Source organism: Manacus candei, unplaced genomic scaffold, assembly GCF_025592945.1.
Source record: "Manacus candei isolate 608988 ecotype Guabito, Panama unplaced genomic scaffold, ASM2559294v1 h1tg000088l, whole genome shotgun sequence".
NCBI lineage: Eukaryota > Metazoa > Chordata > Aves > Passeriformes > Pipridae > Manacus > Manacus candei.
Genome location: NW_026138136.1, coordinates 433,540 through 453,219, shown reverse-complemented (window position 1 = coordinate 453,219; position 19,680 = coordinate 433,540).

Here is a 19,680-nt window from a genome sequence, read left to right as displayed (position 1 = left end):
CAAGTACAGCAAAAGGTCTCTGGATTTTAAATTCTTGGTGACTTGTGAAGCTAAATACACACTGAGAACAGCTGCTTAGAAGAGACTGAGTAATTGGTGTGGCTACTGCCTGCAAAGCAGAGGGGAAACCTTAGTGAGGGGGCAGGGGCAAGGACATCTCTGTTACCTTCCTGGAGCACTGAGCAGCCTATGATAACCTCATGTGTGCGTGGGCAGGGTCTATGCATTTCCAGATTTTGTTGTGTGGCTACATATCCCAGTGAGTGCAAAGATGTGTTGGGTAGTTTTGCATATGTTTCTCTGACACAGTTCTGTTGCACTGACCTTGTGCTGCCCTGTGGGTACTTTACCTATGAGTTTAGCAAATGGGGGTCTAAGCATTAAGGTCAAAAAGGCAGTATGAACAATAGAGTACAGCAAAAGTATTCAATGGAACAAAGAGAGGTTGTAGCTGTGGGGATTTGAATCATGGACATTCAGGTCATCTGGCCTGTGGATTCAGAAAACATTGCCAGGTGTCCTCCCTGTCCCATGCAAAAGTGACAGGTCACAGTCATGGGCTTCTGGAAAGAAGCTGGAAAAAAGCTTCTGAGCAGAGTTTCTGTGGGTGCTGATGACTTCTTAAACTGAAGTCAATTTTGATTTTATCAGAGGCTTTGTCTATACCATACAAAATGTTTCTGGGCTGAGAAAGCATGATATCTGGCCTAAGCCACAGTATGAATCAATATGATGCTAACACACTGTTTCAGCTGTCTCAGCTATTGCAGGTACCTCCTCAGTACTGTGTTGTACACTGAAGGTATATCCTTAGTTTTTCATGCTGCCAGAATACTCCTGGAGGTTTAGGCCTCCAGTATATATGTATCTTGTGTTCTTTCTAAACCCATTTGGATGTACAGCAGTGGGGCTGACTGGTTTCAATACCTGCTTGCTGCAAATTTCTGCACAAACAAGTTTCAGTGAAACATAAAATTACATTTGCCAAACACTTTGCTCTTGTGTTCTAGTAGCAAAGCTAAGCAATTTTTACAAGCGTTTAATCATAAAGGGGTAGGGTATTCCCAGCTACTGCTTTGGAAAGTAGTCATAGCACATGAGCCACAATTGTAAATAAAGTATTGAGCTTTATGGTATAAAAGTCACCAGATGCCTGTTCAGCAAGTGGTAGTGTAGCGCTTTCATTTATTATGACTGCCAGGCAGGAGTTGAGGTGAAAATGTTAATCTGAGTGAGCCTCTTAGTAGTGAACCCTCATTACAATATTCTTTTTTATAAGGCTGCAATCTAATAACCTTCAATCCTTGTGTATTTATGCAGTGTCTATCTAAAGACGAAAAGGACAATAGGAGTTTGAATTTAACCATTTTCCTTTGCTCTTCATTTTGAAAGAAGGAAGAGCATGGAGCCGTACACCCAGGTAAGCCTCCAACGATGCTGGTGCCAGGGGCAATATAAACAGTAGCAGGAGAACAAACACTTCAGTTGTCTGTGTGCAAACTCCCTCTCCCCTCTTCCACGCAGAGGTACACAGCATCACAGGTGAAGGCAAGTGACTGCTGACTGCTTAGCTCTATTGTGGAAAATAATAACAGTAAAAGTTGTGGATGAGAAACAGAATTGTGCTGGTGAAAATACTCTAGCTTTAATAAAGTATTTAATAGTTGAAAAAATGGATCACTGCATAGCCTCTTAGGGGCTATGTGAATTTGGTATGAGTCATAGTTTGTTGACATACATTATGAAAAGAAAATCACTACAGGTCTAGCCAAGTCAGCTGGTTTTCAGGAAAAGTTTGTAAACTTGTCAGCACTGTTTGGAAGCTGTTCTCCCATTTTATAGTATGCCATTGTACCTATGTAAAAACTGACAGTGCATGATGTAGACAAAAGCACTATGAAATCCTATACCTGCTCTTTTAAAGGTCAGCTGAACAAATTAGGTTAGGAATAGAGAAAAAATTTTGGTCTTGTTCCGAAAAAAACCCAAAGAAACTGCATTTCCAGCTACCTTTCATCTATTTTTTATTCAGGATAAAATGCCTGTCATTGCAACACTGCAATGTAGTGGGAAACATTACATAATCACAAAACAGTTTTGAAGCAAAGACATAATTCACAGGTCTGATTTTTATCAGGTGATCAATCCCTTCAAAAATGTAGCATCAGCAGATCTCAAGCAGCAGACATCAATGTTTAGAGTTGATGTGATCCCTCCTGCTGTCAATAAACTTCAAACCTTCTTCCACATGTCATAAATTCTAAAGAAACCTTAGAGAGAAGAGATTTTTTTTCCATTTCTAGAGAAGAAGTGAACTTAGAAGTTTTCTGTACTTTTATAAGAAAGAAGTCTCCCTCTACTTCTTTAGGAATTGCCATAAAATTTCATTGCCCAGTGCATCCTCAAAGACATCCATGTTCCATGGCCAACATGTGGTTAAGCATTCCTAGTTGAACCACAGTAATAAAGATTAAACAATTAAGTTATATTTTCAGTTAAAAATAATCCTCATCTTATCTACCAAAAGCAAAAAGAAAGCCTTAAATTGTCTAATCTAGTTTTACTACTTTATTTTCTTGTCTACTCCTTGAATTTGATTAAGAATGGGTAATAAAAATGAACTTTTCTTTCCCTTTAGTTTATAGGCTTTTACTTGCAGTGCTACTCTTTTTTTGAACAGATGTGCATAAATTTTCCTTTCCTGGAGTCAACTGATTTATCCAAGATTTTCAGTTTACGGGTTTGTAGGCTCTGTGGCTGTGATGAAAATCAAAGCATATTGACATTTAGTTCAAAGCCTAAGGAGATAAATAAGGAAAATAAAAGCATAAGAAATGTTTTTCAAGATGTTTGATTCATGATGTGTGAATACGTGGTGTTCGGTTGTGACAAATCAAAACAACAACTTCATAAAAGCTATGGCTGATAAAGCTCCATTTTCTTAAAAGTATAATATTTTTTCAAAGTCTTAAATTCTGGGGTTGCAAAATCTAGAAATGTTCTTTGAAACATAACATTTATTCCTCATGAAGAGCCTTCCTTTTTTGGAGTTTTCAGTGAAATAACTGAAGAAAAGAAGAGTTCTTATGTGCATCATGAGGAACTCAAAGGCATCAAGGCCCCAAAGAACATGGAAAGACAGAGGAACACATGATTTTTTTTGGAATAGATAAGGCTGGACCTAAGGATTCTACTGACACTTTCAAAGTCTGAGGATACCAGATAATAAGATATCCTGATATTTACTTTTTCAAACAGGTTACTAAATTACTGGTCTTCCAGAGTAGATAGATAATAAAGAAGTTTAGAAGTGTTATATTTCACAGCTCTTCACTAAGCTAGATGTGCTAGAGGTAATAGCTTTAAAAATAATAATGTAATTATTAATCATTTTAACAACTACTAAGAATATTATTTACAGAAGTCTGAAAATAAGTTGTCACAGGACACAGAAGTTCAGGTAGTAGCAGAAAGACAGACAGTTCTATCATGGAAATCATTAATGAACATATATGTGTGTACATCAGGTGCTAAATATTGCCAACGACTACCCAGGCAGAGAAACCTGGCTCTTTCCAGTTCTGCGTGGAAGTGATAACAGGGTAAGTAGAGCAGAAGACAGAGAACAGTGGGAAAACCAGTTTCTCAGGGTGTGTGATAGGCTACTTCAAATTTACACTGAAAATGTTCACAGCTTTCAGCATTGGTGGGTGAAGAATTCAGTAACACATACAGCATAAAACTGCTGCTGCTAATGAAGGATAAATGCTGACTACGGCCGGACCTGTTTCCAGTAAAGCAATTTACTGCATTTTTTGTTCATCACTGTGGTGGGGGGAAAAAAAGTTTTCCCCCTGGAGTTAAAAAAAGTGGTAACCCCCGAGGGGGTGGTGTCACTCGATGTGGACCCAATCAGCGTTCCTGCAAAATATAAACATATCACAAGCAGACCGGAAAAGAAGGTTGTTGTAGTTGTTGTTGGAGAGAGTGACCATGTTCTGAGACCACGAGGAGAGAGAGAGAGAGGCCTGAAGACCTGCTGGGGGCTAGCCCCCCCGCCCCCCCAGCCCCGGCTGGGGGGCTGCAGGAACTTGGAACAGTGTTAGACTGGGCCAGGTATCTGTAGCTAAGAGCTGGGGAAAGTTTCTCCACTGTAAGCAGCAGCAGGAGATGCTGAAAAGCGGTGGCAGAGCAGCGGTGGACAGAGAACAGTGGCAGAGAGCCAGAAGAAGATAAGGAGCAGCAAAACAAGCATGCAGCCAAGCAGGAAGACACAGATTTGTCTGAAAGAAAAAGAGAGCCGGCTACAGAGCAGGACTAAGCTCTACAAAGAGAGTTTTGGGGTAAGAACTGAAACAAACTCCCCAAACCCCTCTGAGACCTCCTAGAGAGGAGGAGGAGATGGACTCCTATTTGAGAGGAGTCTTGGAGTGCAACAGAACCGGAGAGAGAGGAGCTAAGAGGCTCAAGATGTCCTGGAGCTGGACTGGGACGGCCAGACGGAATGTGGAGGGGGTGACCTTGCCCCCCCCCCGCTGCTGCTGCCAAGCTGATAGTTATGAGACAGAGCACAGGAGCTCTGGTAGAACTCTTGAGGCAAAGACTTACAACTGAAAGCTGCCTGAGACGTTCTGACTCAAGGGAGTTTGAATCCCCTGAGGAAAGGGACCATCACAAAGCCCCCCTGCACTTCGTGATATGACGTGGTGAGGCGAACCTTTGTCCTGGTTACTGCAGTCCACGGGAGAGAGAAGGAGACCTTTGATTGGAGCCGAAGGGCTGAGAGGGGGAGAAGAGACCCCCTCGTGTGTATTGGAAAGAAATCCAGCTGCAGCTGCTGCATGAAAGAAGAGAGACACTGGTGCCCTGAGAGTGGAAAGGATCTTTCCTTTTCCCTTCTGGACTTTTATTGGAGGGAGAAGAGATTGATCCATTGTAAATACTGATTTATCATAGGAGAGGTAGTTAAGATTATGTATATGATGTATCATAATATTTATTCGTACAGTGATTTTAATATAATTCCCTTTCCCCCTATATTGAGTCTTGTGTAGTGTCTGGAAAACCCATCTCACACTGGGTTGAGATGAGAGAGGGGGGCTTGGACTTGGGAACTGGATTTTAGGGACTCTCAAACCACAACAATCACTCAATTGCAGACTGGTCTCAGGATGACCAAAAAGACACAGCCTGACAGAATATGATGTGGGATAAAAAGTCTCATTCTCTACTCTTAAGCAATTTCTCTCTAATATCTGTACTTTTGCATCTTGTCCCCACGCTCGAGTGGGGACCTTGGACATAGTGACCTCCAGAGGTCCCTTCCAACCTCAACTGTCATCTAAGAGCCATTCCCTCCAATGACAAGGGGAAGGAACTTTTCTCCTGAGAGGAGCCCTCGCAGGAACTGAGCTGGGATGCTCCCTTCACTGGCACATAGGAGCTCACCAGGCCTCCCCCACTGCATTGAGGGACTCCCTGTTTTGCCAGGTCTTTGTGTTCAGTACTCTGGCCTCTCACCACAGGCTGACCCTGAGATTCAAACACACTTCCAGCACTCCTCTCCTCTCTACCCAGCTGTGCAGGGCTGCGTAAAACCCTCAGTGCCTGTCCTGAGACCAGACCCAATGTTGCCCGGGGTTCCTGACCACCTCCTGAAGGCAGGTGCCCTGTGCTATCCCAGCTCCTGTCCAGCAAAGAGTGCACGTGCTTTGGGACCTCAGGCACTCCAGCTCTTCCCCCAGGGCCCCCTTACACCTCACCAGAGCTCGTCCCAGACAGCCTGAACTGGGGAGGTGCTGAGGAGATCTGGGTGGGCTTCCCCTCCTGCTCTCCATCCCTCTCTCCCTGGAGCCCACCTCCAAGGGGGTACAGAGAGAGCTGCACAACCTGGGCTGGCCCCACATCTGTCTGCTCTGCTCCAGATCCTGCCAAGCACCTGACAGAGCCTCTCCCACCATGGCCATACATGCTGTCCCTGCCCAGGGCCCTATGCCCAAGCCCACCTTCCCCTGAGGCCTGGGCAGGAGCTTCCCTCAGCTCCTCTCCAAGGTGCAGCCTGCCTGGAGAAGGCAGGGGTGCAGGGCAGAACCTGGGGCTGGCCAGCCCACAGGCCCACTCCTGCTGCTGCTTTCCAGTCCACCGGCAGATCCTTCAGGACATCCTTATCTTTCTGCTCCCACAGCTCTCTGGGCCTTTCTCTGCTCTTCCCCTCCCAGTGCCAGAAAAGCTCCAGCACTTTGTGAGTCTCTCTTGGTAGGACATGGCATTGGGCACCAGCGAGCCTGACCTCCAGGAGAGCAGCTCTGCTGCAAAGGACAGAGGCATGAGCCAGCTGCGCAGGCAGGGCAGGAGGCAGCACAATGCCCCATCTGCCTGGGGAATGTCAAGGAAGCTCTTCTGCTTCCACGGATTCTTCTCTGCCTGCATGGATCACTGGGCCAGAGAGAGCACCATGTGCCAACTCTGCAAGCAGCCTTTTCCACCTGCTCCTGTGCTCTCTGCAAGTGGGCAATCACTACAAGGAGTACACGGTTCCCTCGTCTCACCACTGCCACAGCACCAGGCTCAGAGAGGAGTCCCAGTGCCTGGCCAGCTATGCAGCTTCAGCCTGGGAGTGCATTGGCAGAGCGCTGAGGTGAGCTTGCCTTCAAAAACCATTTGAGTGCTTTCCAGGGGTTGGGTTTTTTTGTTCCCCAAAACCAAATACTCATCCACTCTAGGCAATGCTCTCCAACACTGTGTGGCAGGGAGCTGCCCCGGACTGTATCCTGCATACTTTGGAAGTGGAGAATGACCATTAGGAGTAGGGAAGTTGCTCTTCTGCTTGCCATCAGTGGAAACATACTGGGGTAGAGCACATTATGTAGTTCTGGTGACTGAACTTACCTGGTTCCTTGTATTCCTTGAAGGAGTCATTCACTGAGGGGAAATGGATTATTGTGGGTCCTCTGGGGTCCTCTGCATCCAAACAGACATAGCATTCCTTGGGTTCTTCTCTTCTTTACTTAGCTCCACTTTGTGGAATGGGATATTGTGTATCTTGCAATATTCGTATGTTGTCTCTAATTGCTGTGGACACAGAATGTTATGGAGTTAAAGCTGACACTAAGGCAAGAATCAGGTCTAGTCAGGTATCCTAGAAATATTATGGCATCTTAATTCTGTCCCTAGAATCACTCTGAAATGAATGTTTAGTCCAAAGTAGCCACAGTATAATCCTCCTTTCTGCCACCACTCACTACATGTCAGAAGATGCCTATAATGCTTTTTACAGCTTGAGGGAACGACTCAAAGCCACACAGATTTTGTTGTGACAGACCAGGAGAGACAAAGAGCATGTCTCCAGCATCTTACTGCTACCAGGTCCTCTCTGAAGTATGTAACTTTCTGATGCTTGCTTTATAGCTGTTTAGCACTTTTATGGCCCTACAATCTGTTCTAAACATTCAAGGCACTTCTATTCTCAATTTTTCTTCAGGGATGTAGAAGAGGCATCTGTCTCCGAATACTTAAAATCTCCCAATATACATTTGTAAATTATTTATGCAAAATAACTCAGATAAATTTTCAGTAGGATTTACCGGTGTCTGACAAAAATGTGATTTGCTTACACCTTTAAATAAAACATCATTGAAATATGGCATACATACCAACAAGGAAAACTGCTCCTTTTGTGTAAGAAATTAAGAAAGTTAGACTTGAAAGTAGTGGAGTTCTTAAAACAAATATTTAGCTTTAAAAAAGCTTTTAAGTATTTTGCTGAATGGGGACCCTGACATAACTTTGTACTGCATATTTTTGAACCCGTAGTCTGAAAAGTGCTAAATCTACAGAACACATTTTACCAAGACTTTCCATCACAAAGCTCTGTGTAAACACAGATTAATCCAGCTACCACATTGGGAACTCTGAAGTGTAAAGAAAGACTTGTTAAAGGCATCAAGAGTGGATTTAATGAGTCTGAGCTGGGCTTAAAAGGAAGAAGTTTCAGTCGGTAGCCCATGGAAATAAATCCTTCCCTGACCCAAGTGTATCAGGGGAAGAGATGATGGATGCCAGTGGGTCCTCACTGCTGTCTATGGGCAGCCTCCTCCCCAGCATACCAACAGAGTGAAGTTTGTAGAAATTAAACTGGAGGTTTATGGAGGTGACCTAGGACAATTTGATAATTTTTTCAACTTTTCAATCAACAGTGCATGGTTGTTTGCAAAGATTTAATATGACTTTTTGCTAAATGCCGTGGGAAAAACATCCTCTTGCATTTCTACAGTCCTCTGCTCCAGCCTCTGCTTATCGTCTTTCCTATGGCAATAGGAAAAACTTAAGGACTTATGGATATGACAGGGTGTAACTGAGACGTGGTAGCTAGAGGAGCCACTGGTCCCCAGAGTGAGGTGGGATGTGCTAATTAAATCAGATCTGTCAGTCCCTGCCCCTGCCAGGGACATCTGCTAGGGCTGCTGTAAATATGGACAGTAAGTGGCTGGTGCCCTCAACATCCAGAAGGACAAAAAAGAACAAATCCATGGCAGATTAATTTTCTAAATGAGGTTTTGTTGGGTTTTTTTTTCAGTTATTGGTATTCTTCTCTATTAGCAGAATCTCACAGCTCTGCTTAATCAGGAGTCATCCTGTGGATGCCCAATAAGTGAGATGTTAGCTTTTAAAAATACAATGAAAAAGTTTCACAAGAAAGCTATTCCCTGTTGATTGCTATAAATGCTGTAGGAAAGAGTGAGATGCTGGGAAAAGGCTCTTTGCAAGGCTCCAGGGGATCTCCTGCTGCCCAGAGGGGTGCCCACATGGATACGACCCCGTCATGGCTGCCTGGGCTTGGGTATCCCAAGGCATTTTCATGGCTGCCCTGTCCCACTTGCTGTGGAATAACGGCAGGCATTTTTTGTTCAGGCTTGGCCCCAGAAATGGGCAAACTACCTTGACTGAAGCTTTTGGTAAAGGAGCGGCGAGGGGGAAATCAACTGATAACAGATGCTCATTGTGTAAAATTTAATTCCAAGTTGTTAAAGAACTGTAAGCAGAACTTTTTCAGCTTTTATAGCTGGTGCTATCTCTTTATATTCATCAAACAATAATTGCTAATTCTATGTGCCTTCTGTTCTCTCTGTATGCTCTTTGTTCTGTTCAAATTTCTAACAACACAGCAATGCCATCAAATTTGAAGTGCAGCATCTGGAGACAAAGAGAATGTCATTAACGGAATTATTTTAATGCAAATACCATGTTCGGGAGCTAATTGTGAAGTTCAATTACCTGAAAGATTGAAAACTGCTTGTCAAACAAACGTCCTCACCAGGCCAGTACTTTTGAGGTGGAAATATCTCACTGTCCACAATACTTTGACTTACTCATCTGTCATTCATGAGGGAAGATGGATTACACTGCAGAAAAGCATTAAAATTAAGTGACTTGAATCCATAACTCCTGCTCATGGGCAGACCACAGACCCTTCTCCAGGCTCCTCTTTCATAATACCCCGGGGTCTCCAGGTATTGCTGTTCTGTGGCCTCTGCCACTGCCAGCAATGCCATGGGTGATGGGGATGAAGACAGAGAAATACTGCCAGCTCAGGGCAGCTGCCTGCTCAGCAGGCTGTGCTTGCCAGGACTGCAGCTTTTGATGGACCACACCTGTAAGGGGCTTGCAATCCAGTACTAATACCTCTGAGGTACCTGCTGGCTCACTTACAGGGCTAATGTTTTACAAGGAGAACATTATATTCAATTCATTAAATTTATTTTGATAGGCTCTGATTTCTCCATAATTAATTGATATAAATTAATTAATATAAACATTATAACTGGAAAATGCCATAGTGCTTGAGGCCGCACCGTGGCTTTTCTGACTAAGTTACCTGTCCTATGCTGTGGCTGGTCTGGCTTTGACACCGAGGAATCTCAGAGGGTTTTAAAGATAATGACTGGTGTCTGAGAAGGTCTGGAAAGCCAAGGAAGTACAGACATCTCCTGTTAAATAGGAGCTAATCTGTTTACACTGGGCATGTTTGTAATTTCTGCAATGGTAAATATCATATACAGTTGAAAGAAGGCTCTGATATAATAAGTTTTCCATGAAAACTCCAGGTGCAATTTTAGTAAAATTCAAATTTTAACAGAAGTGTCGAAAATATGTGCCATGTGAGCACACAGTTGCATGTGTTTATGCAATTGCCTCTGCTGAGTAACAATATCTATGGAAATATGTGCATGATCGATTAACTGGGACCAGAAAATAATATGTATTTGTTTAGCATTGTACACTATCACGACATTTTTCAAACAGTAATGCATTTGGTATTTGCCATCTCAGGGCTACACTGGAAATGCAGCCCCAAAAACCTAAAGATGTGAACTGAAAAGGCAAGGACTAAACTGCATTAAACAGTATTATGTGGACACTCTTAGCCAGAATGTCAGTGTCTTTAATTCAGTCTGCTTTAGTTCACCTTGGAAATTAAATAAATTAAATTATGGCAACTTTAGTTTTTTTAATTCTGAATGAGAATATTCAGACAAAAGTGTAAAGAAATTAAATATACACCCTAAAAGAACTTATTCACATGCATTTGCTTGGGGCTGCCTCCAGAAACCATGCTTAATTCACATGTGGAATTCAGGGAAGATTTTAAAGGCAGACACCTACAGCTCCTTTTCTCTTTTTTCCTCACTTTCTTTTCTCTCTGTGTTGCTGCCCAGAATCAGCAGATGTAAAGGTGTGTCTATTCCTCAACTCACTGCCATAATTAAAACGGCATCATTTGCCACTGAGGTATTGATTTGGGGGAATTAAGTATATGATAGAGGGGTGGGTATCCAGCAGGGAAAATAAAATGTTTGCTTAGTATGCAATATCACTTTTTTTTTTCTTCCCCCAAAGAGACAAAAACGATGGGTTGTTTTTACATTTGCAGTCAGATTACACTTGAGTAATTTCATAGGCAAAGAAATTAAGGAACAAAATGCCTAAGAGGTTTCCCCCATATTAAAAGCGTTTTCTACTCTGGAAAATAATTTTACAACCAGAGAAGGAAACAAAGACTTAAGAGGGGATGCAGCTTCAGTATCCAACATGGCAGTGAGCGGTTTAGCCACCAGATTGTCATAAGAAACACAGGCAGGATGGCCATGTGTCACCCACATGTGACCACATCTTATGGAGCCTCTCCTGGGACTCCCTCATACAGTGCTGATGGGATGCACTAAGCCAAGCACCAAGTACACAGACCTCTTTGGTTTTTTCAGGTATTACTTGTGAGAATTTCGTAAAACAGGTCATGTCATGGGGGTTATTTGCAGCTTCTGGGTCACAAGATAAGGAGCTCAGCCTGGAAGCAGGTTTTGCAGAGGGTGACTGTAAGGTAATTTTCTGATTAAGCTTATTCTTGGATAGCTGATCCTGGACAGACCCTATACAAGTGAGGGCATGCTGGGGAACAAACAGAAGGGAAAAAAGGAAGAATTAATTAAAAAAATCTACATGCTTCACTTGAATTTTCTTTGAGGTGTGGGTTACTCTGATGCTAATGCAGGTCAATTACCCATACATCTGTCACCTTTACTATTTTTCTTGCTAATTCCTTGGATTATGGAAGAATATATTTATTTTTATGACTATGAGAGTACCGGCTACCATTGCCAATTCTGTTTGTTTCTCAGCAAGGAGCTGAAACTCTTAAGATGAAGTGCAGAAACTAGTTTGAAATTTGTTGCCTATGAATGTTGAGTAAAAGTACTATGCTCATGTCAGGCATTCACAAGGTCCTTTTAAAATACTAAAATTTACTATATTCAGCATAAAATACAGTTTACATTAGAAACTTCAGTTTTCATGACTTGGAAACACAAGCAATGGGTCCTGAAACTGTGACAGCACAGATCCACAGCTATAGAGCTGTAACTGAAGTGCTACAGGGAGCACTAGTCTGTGGGATAGTTTCTGAAAACTGATGAGAGGGAAAAATTGCTGAGGATAGAGAATGCTATCTTTTTATTAAAAATGTCTAGTAATTAAAACAGATAGGGAAATAATCACCTTTCTTTGCAGCTTCCTTTTTGTTTGAAGGCTTTCAAGCCAAATGTTCTGGCAGTGCAAAGCTGCCATTCTTTGTTGTCTAGGAAGGTGGTGCTAAACTACAAACTATGGCAAAAGGGAGTGTGCATTCGCTGCAGCTAAAGGACTTGCTGATGGTTGTTATCTTTTCTTAAAATCCACAAAGACTTTAGAAAGAATGCTGTAGGCAGTTAAAAAAGGTAATTAATAGTTTTAGGATAATATTATTTATCATCTCCTGATAAAGTTCGCAGTTCAGTGTTAGGAAAGCTCAATCCTTTCTGTATCATCTCTTACTTTTGTTACGTGAGGAGAATCAAGATCTGCTCTACATTTTGTGGCTTTTAGCCACACAGCCCACTATATTGTGATGTGTGTTCACAGGGTGCTATGGCTGCTGTTTGCATCATAAAAAGCTGCATCCAGCTCAGAGAAATGTATTTTATTGTTTGTTTGCATAAATATTTCATTCTGTCCTCAGGGGATGGGTTTTGTTCTGCTATGCATAAAACTCTTTGGTTTGTTGTTTTTTAATCTGAGCTTAAAAGTGAGCTACTGCTTCTTGGCACATTCTTTTTCAAGTCTGAAGAGCTTTTCACTAAAACCAGAAATTAATTGCAGTGCAGGCATGTGGGATATCTAGGAATACCAGCCTTGGGCTACTGGATACTTTGACCCTTCTTTATCAGCGCTAATATTATGAGTTTCCTATGAAACTTTCTGTATAATTGTGGATTTGAGGAATGGCCTGAGAGAAAGGTTAATAATGTTTGTTTCTTTAATGTCGTGACATATTATGTAATAATTTCTTTACTCATCACTTTATAAACACAGAAGTGATAAAATCTTCTTCCTGGAAAAATGCTTTTGAGTACTGATTTGAAATGCATTTAGGAAATGTGCCCAAGGGTTTCTGAAAATCCAACCCTCTGGATTCCACAAACTTTTTTGTTCTGAGGGCTCCTGCCTACCTGCCAAGGCTGTCTGCAGCTTCAGTTCCTTATCTGATTCTCACAACATTCATTTGGGATAGGTCATTATGACAGTAAAGAGGAAGACAAAAATACTCACTCCAGGTCCAGAGAAGAGAAGGGTGATAGAATTTATCACAGAGTCAGTATTTCCTGAGTCCCAGCCCTGTGTTCGTTACCCATTTGTGTGATGAAGAAAATATCTGTACCATTACTAACATGTCCTTATTTCTACTAAGTATTATTTCAGTGTGAAAGTATGCTTTTCATGTAACCCTGTACGATGTGGCAGTGATGTACAGGCAGTTCCAAAAATACCCATGTTATTTCTTGTCTTTAAAATCCTAGTGAGATCTGCACGGAGTTGCTGCAGAAAGCATGGCCTGAGGAACATGTGTGGTATGCAGAGGTCTAAAAGACCTGCCTGCAGCTGGCCTCCAGCAAACAGCCTCTTATTCCCAGGGAAGAGATGAATGACCCTTGATTTGGAGACAGGAACCTTCCCTGGGGCTCTAAGACTGAGTAGAATGTATTTTTAGAAAGCCATCAGATGTCTGCATTTGAAAGGTGGAGACTCCTGTGAGTACTACACAAGCAGGCACAGCAGCAGAACCCTTTATATATAGGTCATCACAATGACCTCAACATGGATATCTATGTGCTGGTTGCTTCTGAACTCTATCACAAGGTACTGCAATGTAACCACATCTGATTGGGCACACAGCAAAAGAATTTAATGCTCTCACAGAGCAAGATTGCTCACTGGTTATAGCACTACCTGCCAATATTCATAGAAGTGTGCTAAATCTAAAAGCATTGACTTCAGTCCATGTATAAGGGCAATGAAGCTGGTGAAAGGCCTAAAAAAGATAAGGGGTTGTGGGAGTTTAACTTTTATTCTGCAAAATTAAATATGGGTAAAGAAGAAACATGCAGACATGGAAGTTAGACCTAATATTTTGAAGGAAAAGAGAAATATATGCAGATTCTAGTGGCACTCTGCTCCCAAAAGATGTTGAGACATTCAGGGAAAACAGGTGTGAAGAATACAAAAAATCAGCACAGCAGGACATTTTTCATGTATGTTTTCAGGCAAAAATGGTTGTGGCTTACTACAAGGCTTGTATGCTCAAGGTAATTGATAGAAATCTGCTGTTTTAAATATTGAGATGTCTCAGCTATTTTTCTCCACCATTATCCTTAGCAGTATCAGATCCCTGAATATGGTAGCTTTGCAGCCAGACAGAGGAGGAGAGACCATCTAGAGCTCGCCAGGTATCACACTAAAAGCAAGTGGTGGCATTCTGCAAATCTGCACTCCAACACTGGGATTTGACTTCATGTTATTAAAACATGGAATAATGCACGGCCCCAGACAAAGTACAATACAGCAATTCACTTCCAGCTCCTCTACGAAGGTCGTAGTAATGAAGCAAATCGCATCTCAGGGAATATAGCCATGATTTAGTATGCATATAACTGTAATAAAATGTTGTTATGGCTGAGATTGTTATGTTTTTAATGGAAAAAAGAATTAGGATTGAAATAGAAAAACAACCCTGTTCCTATAAAGAGTGAAAACAAGCTTAGATAAAAGGTTAATGGAGTTAATTGTGGGGAGTCATACAAGGCGGCAACTCATGCTAGAGAACACAATTGTGATTCTGATAAAGGGGAATTGTAATTAAATAGAGGTTGGATAAACACGATTATCCTGAAAAGGTTTCCCAGGACAGTACCGGGAGGTTTTAAGATGCAGAGGCAGAAGCCTGCACATGATCTGAAGTAGAGACATCAGTGCTGCCAGCCCCAGTGGGTGCCCAACCACTGCGGCACACCGCCCATGCTGCTGCACTGGGCAACAACGGCAGCAAGAGGCAAGAATTTGAGTTAATTTTGAAGTTTATTCCACTTGTGACTGTAAACGCCAAGTGATCTCCCTGTCTTCATCTCAAACCCAAAGATTTCTCTTTCCTGCTGTTCCCCATTTCCACCCACATCCTCCTGAGGGGGGAGCAGCTCTGGGTGCTGGTCAAGGCTAACCTGCCACAGGGTGGCTCTGGGTGCATCCCTCCCTCAGGCACAGGGAAAAGGGGGTGTGTGTTCTCCTCACACTGCCGCCTCAGGCACAAGCCTGTACCGAAGTACATAAAGCAAACTTTATGTAGATTGGTAAATGTTTGTAGATGCCATATATGGCATCTAAAACTGACATTTTCTATTAGTTTAAATTACCCAATACTTTCTTTGAGGTGTACTGTGTCATGTCCTTTATGCAGATAATTATAAGTTAACTTACTATGCTTTTTCCATACCTGACATTATTTTTTACATGGATATTAAAATGAAATGCAGTAGTTTGATACTGAACACTAAGAGGCTTTCCACACTGAACTGTTTTACTGAAACAGGTATATGTGCTTAATATTTTTCTTTGCTGAGTTAAAAACGTTCCACAATAATGTATAGGAGATGAAGGGAATCGTATATTCCTCCTAGGACAACCATAAGACTTCCAAAAAAGCTTTTTTTTTTTTCTTTTGTTTCCTCTTAATTGCAAAATATTTTTGCCACATTTTCAAGTGTAGCAAAAACTTTTACTAAATATCATTAAGAAAATATACTCAATTTGAATACAGGATGGTATTAATTCACATTTTTCTATAATTCCTTTAGATTACTTTACATAACACATCATAGAATCATAGAATCATAGAATCATAGAATCAGCCAGGTTGGAAGGGACCTCTGAGATCATCAAGTGCAACACTTGATCCACTACCACCGTGGTTACTAGACCATGGCACTAAGTGCCACATCCAGTCTCATCTTAAAAACCTCCAGGGACGGAAAATCCACCACTTCCCTGGGCAGCCCATTCCAATGTCTGACCACCCTCTCTGTAAAGAATTTCTTTCTAATATTTGACCTAAACCTCCCCTGGCACAGCTTAAGATCATGTCCTCTTGTCTTATTGATAGTTGCCTGGGAGAAGAGACCAACCCCCACCTGGCTACAACCTCCTTTCAGGGAGTTGTAGAGAGTGATGAGGTCTCCCCTGAGCCTCCTCTTCCCCAGGCTGAACAACCCCAGCTCCCTCTGCCTCTCCTCATAGGACTTGTGCTCGAGTCCCCTCACCAGCCTTGTTGCTCTTCTCTGGACCTGCTTCAGCACCTCAATATCCTTCCTGAACTGAGGGGCTCAGAAGTGGACACAGTACTCCAGGTGTGGCCTCACCAGCACTGAGTACAGGGGAAGAATCACTTCCCTGGTTCTGCTGGCCACACTGGTCCTGATCCAGGCCAGGATGCCATTGGCCTTCTTGGCCACCTGGGTACACTCCTGGCTCATGTTCAGCTTCCTGTCAATCCGAACTCCCAGGTCCCTTTCTGCCTGGCTGCTCTCCAGCCACTCTGTGCCCAGCCTGTAGTGCTGTATGGGGTTGTTGTGGCCAAAGTGCAGGACTCGGCACTCGGCCTTGTTGAACCTCATCCCACTGGAATCACCCCAAGTCTCCAGCCTGTTTAAGTCCCTCTGCAGAGCCCACCTGCCTTCCAGCAGATCAACACTCCCCCGCAACTTAGTGTCATCTGCAAATTTGCTGATGGTGGACTCAATCCCCTCATCTAAATCATTAATAAAGATATTAAACAGAACTGGGCCCAACACTGATCCCTGGGGGACACCACTAGTGACCGGCTGCCAACTGGATGCAGCCCCGTTCACCACCACTCTCTGGGCCCAGCCCTCCAGTCAGTTCCTGACCCAGCAGAGAGTGCCCCTGTCCAAGCCGTGGGCTGCCAGCTTTTTCAGGAGAATGCTGTGGGAGATGGTATCAAAGGCTTTGCTGACGTCCAGGTGGACATGTCCACAGCCTTCCCTGCATCCACCAGGCGGGTCATCTGATCATAAAAGGAGATCTGGTTGGTCAGACAGGACCTGCCCTTCCTAAACCTATGCTGGCTGGGTCTGATCCCTAGTCCATCCTGTAGGTGCTGTGTGATTGCACTGAGGATGATCTGCTCCATACAGAATAAAATCCCCTGAAAGCTTCATAAGAACAACTATCAAATACTTATGCTCTTCAATTATTTATAGTACAGTTTCAAATCACTGTATATCATAATGATATCCATTCCCAGCTGCCTAAGGAGAATTTCTACTAGTGTTCTATTATTCTGCATTCTGAGCAAGTGAACATCTCTCTAGGGACTAAGCTTTTTTTTTTTTCCCTGAAAAAGAGGAGGAAGATCTTTTTGTTTTCAAATTCCTGTTTTTCTAGTGCCAACCGTATTTCTATCTCCAAGCAGACTTCACAACCCAATATAGAGAGGCCAGTTATGAGCCCTTACTGTCATTTCTAAGGTTGCTCCTTCAAACTTTTTTCCCTTTATACTTTTTCCCCAATCTCTGTGCTTGCCTTATGTATTTCCATCAGCTTACAGGCCACAATGAATCCTAAAAGTGGGCTTTGACCCAATATGTGTCTTCAATGTTTTTTAGATGTAAACTGTAACAGGTTAGGTTGCTGATAATTTACGCATTGGAACAATCCCACGAGTATTAGAATGGATGGCACCCCTTGTGATAGTGAATGAGACTGAGTAAACTGAAATGAATTGTGAAAACCCCCAGCATACCTTCTCTGGCTTTTTATTTCTGCAGCTGGCATGCGATACAATAATTGTCTTACTCACATTCCTGTCTTCTCTGCCTGTTAAGTGAGTTTTTTCAAGTTTCTTGTTATCAGACATGCATTTATTTGCAACCATTTCCAAGATCATGGCTCTACTGCCTAAATCAATCGTTTAACTTGAATTCAATGATGGAAATATTTAGGTATCCAGATCATTTTTAAACTCAGTCATGCACAACACCACTTTTCCTTCCCAGTCTAAGATTACATTTTCTTTGCAAGATCTTCTGTTTACTGAAGTTTAGTGAAAGAGTAATAATTTTTGATATTTTAAAGTTTTCATTAAAGTAATTTCCTGAAGGGATATTTCTTTTTGTCACTATACAGCAGGTATACGCAGGACCTAGACTCAAACAGAGTTCACAAAAATAACAGTAATATTATTATTCCCACTAACCAGCTCTCAGGATGTTGGCTGCCTACACTATATACACAAGTTTTGTCATCCACAAAAATGAGTGCAAAGACAGGAAAGTTAAGACCAAATTGTACATATGCCTTAAATACATTTTGAGTAGTCTGCCACAAGAGTTTCTGGAAAAACAACATTTCACTGGTGAGTGACATATTTTCATTTCCTAAAGGAGAAGGGGGTTTAGAGCATATACAGTTTTATTAATTCTGCAACAATCAAAACTGAACTCTGGAAAATGTGTTTAATTTCCATGAAAATGTCATTGTTTTGGCTCTGACTCACTGGCAATGATTTTTTTTTCCCCCACCACTTTAGTAACAATAACATGACACTTCTACATCAGAAATAACTGGCATACACTGTAATTCTGTGTTTTCTCAGAGCAAAAGAAGAAAGACCTTTAAAAAGGAAACACTGAAATGATTACTGCTTCTGTTTACTGACAAGTGAAGGTGAACCTTCCAGTTACTTTGCTGTCTCCCGTTCCATCATCCAGTGAAGAGGATGGAACACTGACCTGCTTACCATGCAGAAGGATCTCTGCATGGCTTACTGGTAGCACAGCAATCCACTGAAGCAGGGGCAGCTTTATAAGGAACAATTGAGGCTGTTTTGAGAATTAGGACAAGGGTGTTCTCAAACATGTTTAAACTCAGTGAATGCAGCTGTTCCCCTTCAGTGGAAACTACCAGGTAAACTGGTACTGCAGAAGAGATCAATGTTCTGCATTCCAGATGTCTTGCTGGACTCATCTTACCTAATTTTGATTATGGTGTTTCTATATATTTGCTTGCATGAAACAGGATTTAAGGAAATTTTTTAAGCCAGCCTGGTCCATAGGGACCAACAGAACTTCAGCCTCAGAAGGAATATGGAAAGAAGTAACTAGTTCCCACAAGACTTGTTAGCAAAAACTGTTTAACTTCTTTTTCTGCAGCCAAACTACGTATGTATAAAACTTTAATACTCTTGAAAATCTCGTGGGACTTAAATAATCTTGCTGGTGATAGGTACCTAGCTAGGAGGAGAATGATAAATGAAGCTACGAAGTTCTTTTTTTCCTTCACTGAAGAGATGTTCCTAGAAAAAGGATTAGCAAAAGCTTTCCGTCACTGAGATAGGAAAGCATTTAAGCCTTGTATTTGTCATTTGTTCAAATTAAGAACACTAATATATCTAAGCTTGGGTAAAGGTGGATTTCTTCTGCTACTTTTGTCTTCATTTTATCAAGTATATTGTCAGCTTTTTCATAATGCAGGAGAAGTGATATCCTTTAGAGTCATGTCCTCCATCCAAGAAATAAGAAGAAAAGCATCCTGGTATATCTGCTTAGCTAGCCAGGTGATGCAGGCAGTAAAAGAAAACCATGAGCAGCACCTTATGGACGAAGAACATTCCCTGATAAGTAACACTTCTAGACATAGACAAGGTGGGAAAGAGAGAAGTTTAAATGGAATGTTGTGTTTTTCAAAACATTTTGAAGGTAACAGTATTTAGAGCTTGATAGTTTTCTTAAAGAGACACCAGTG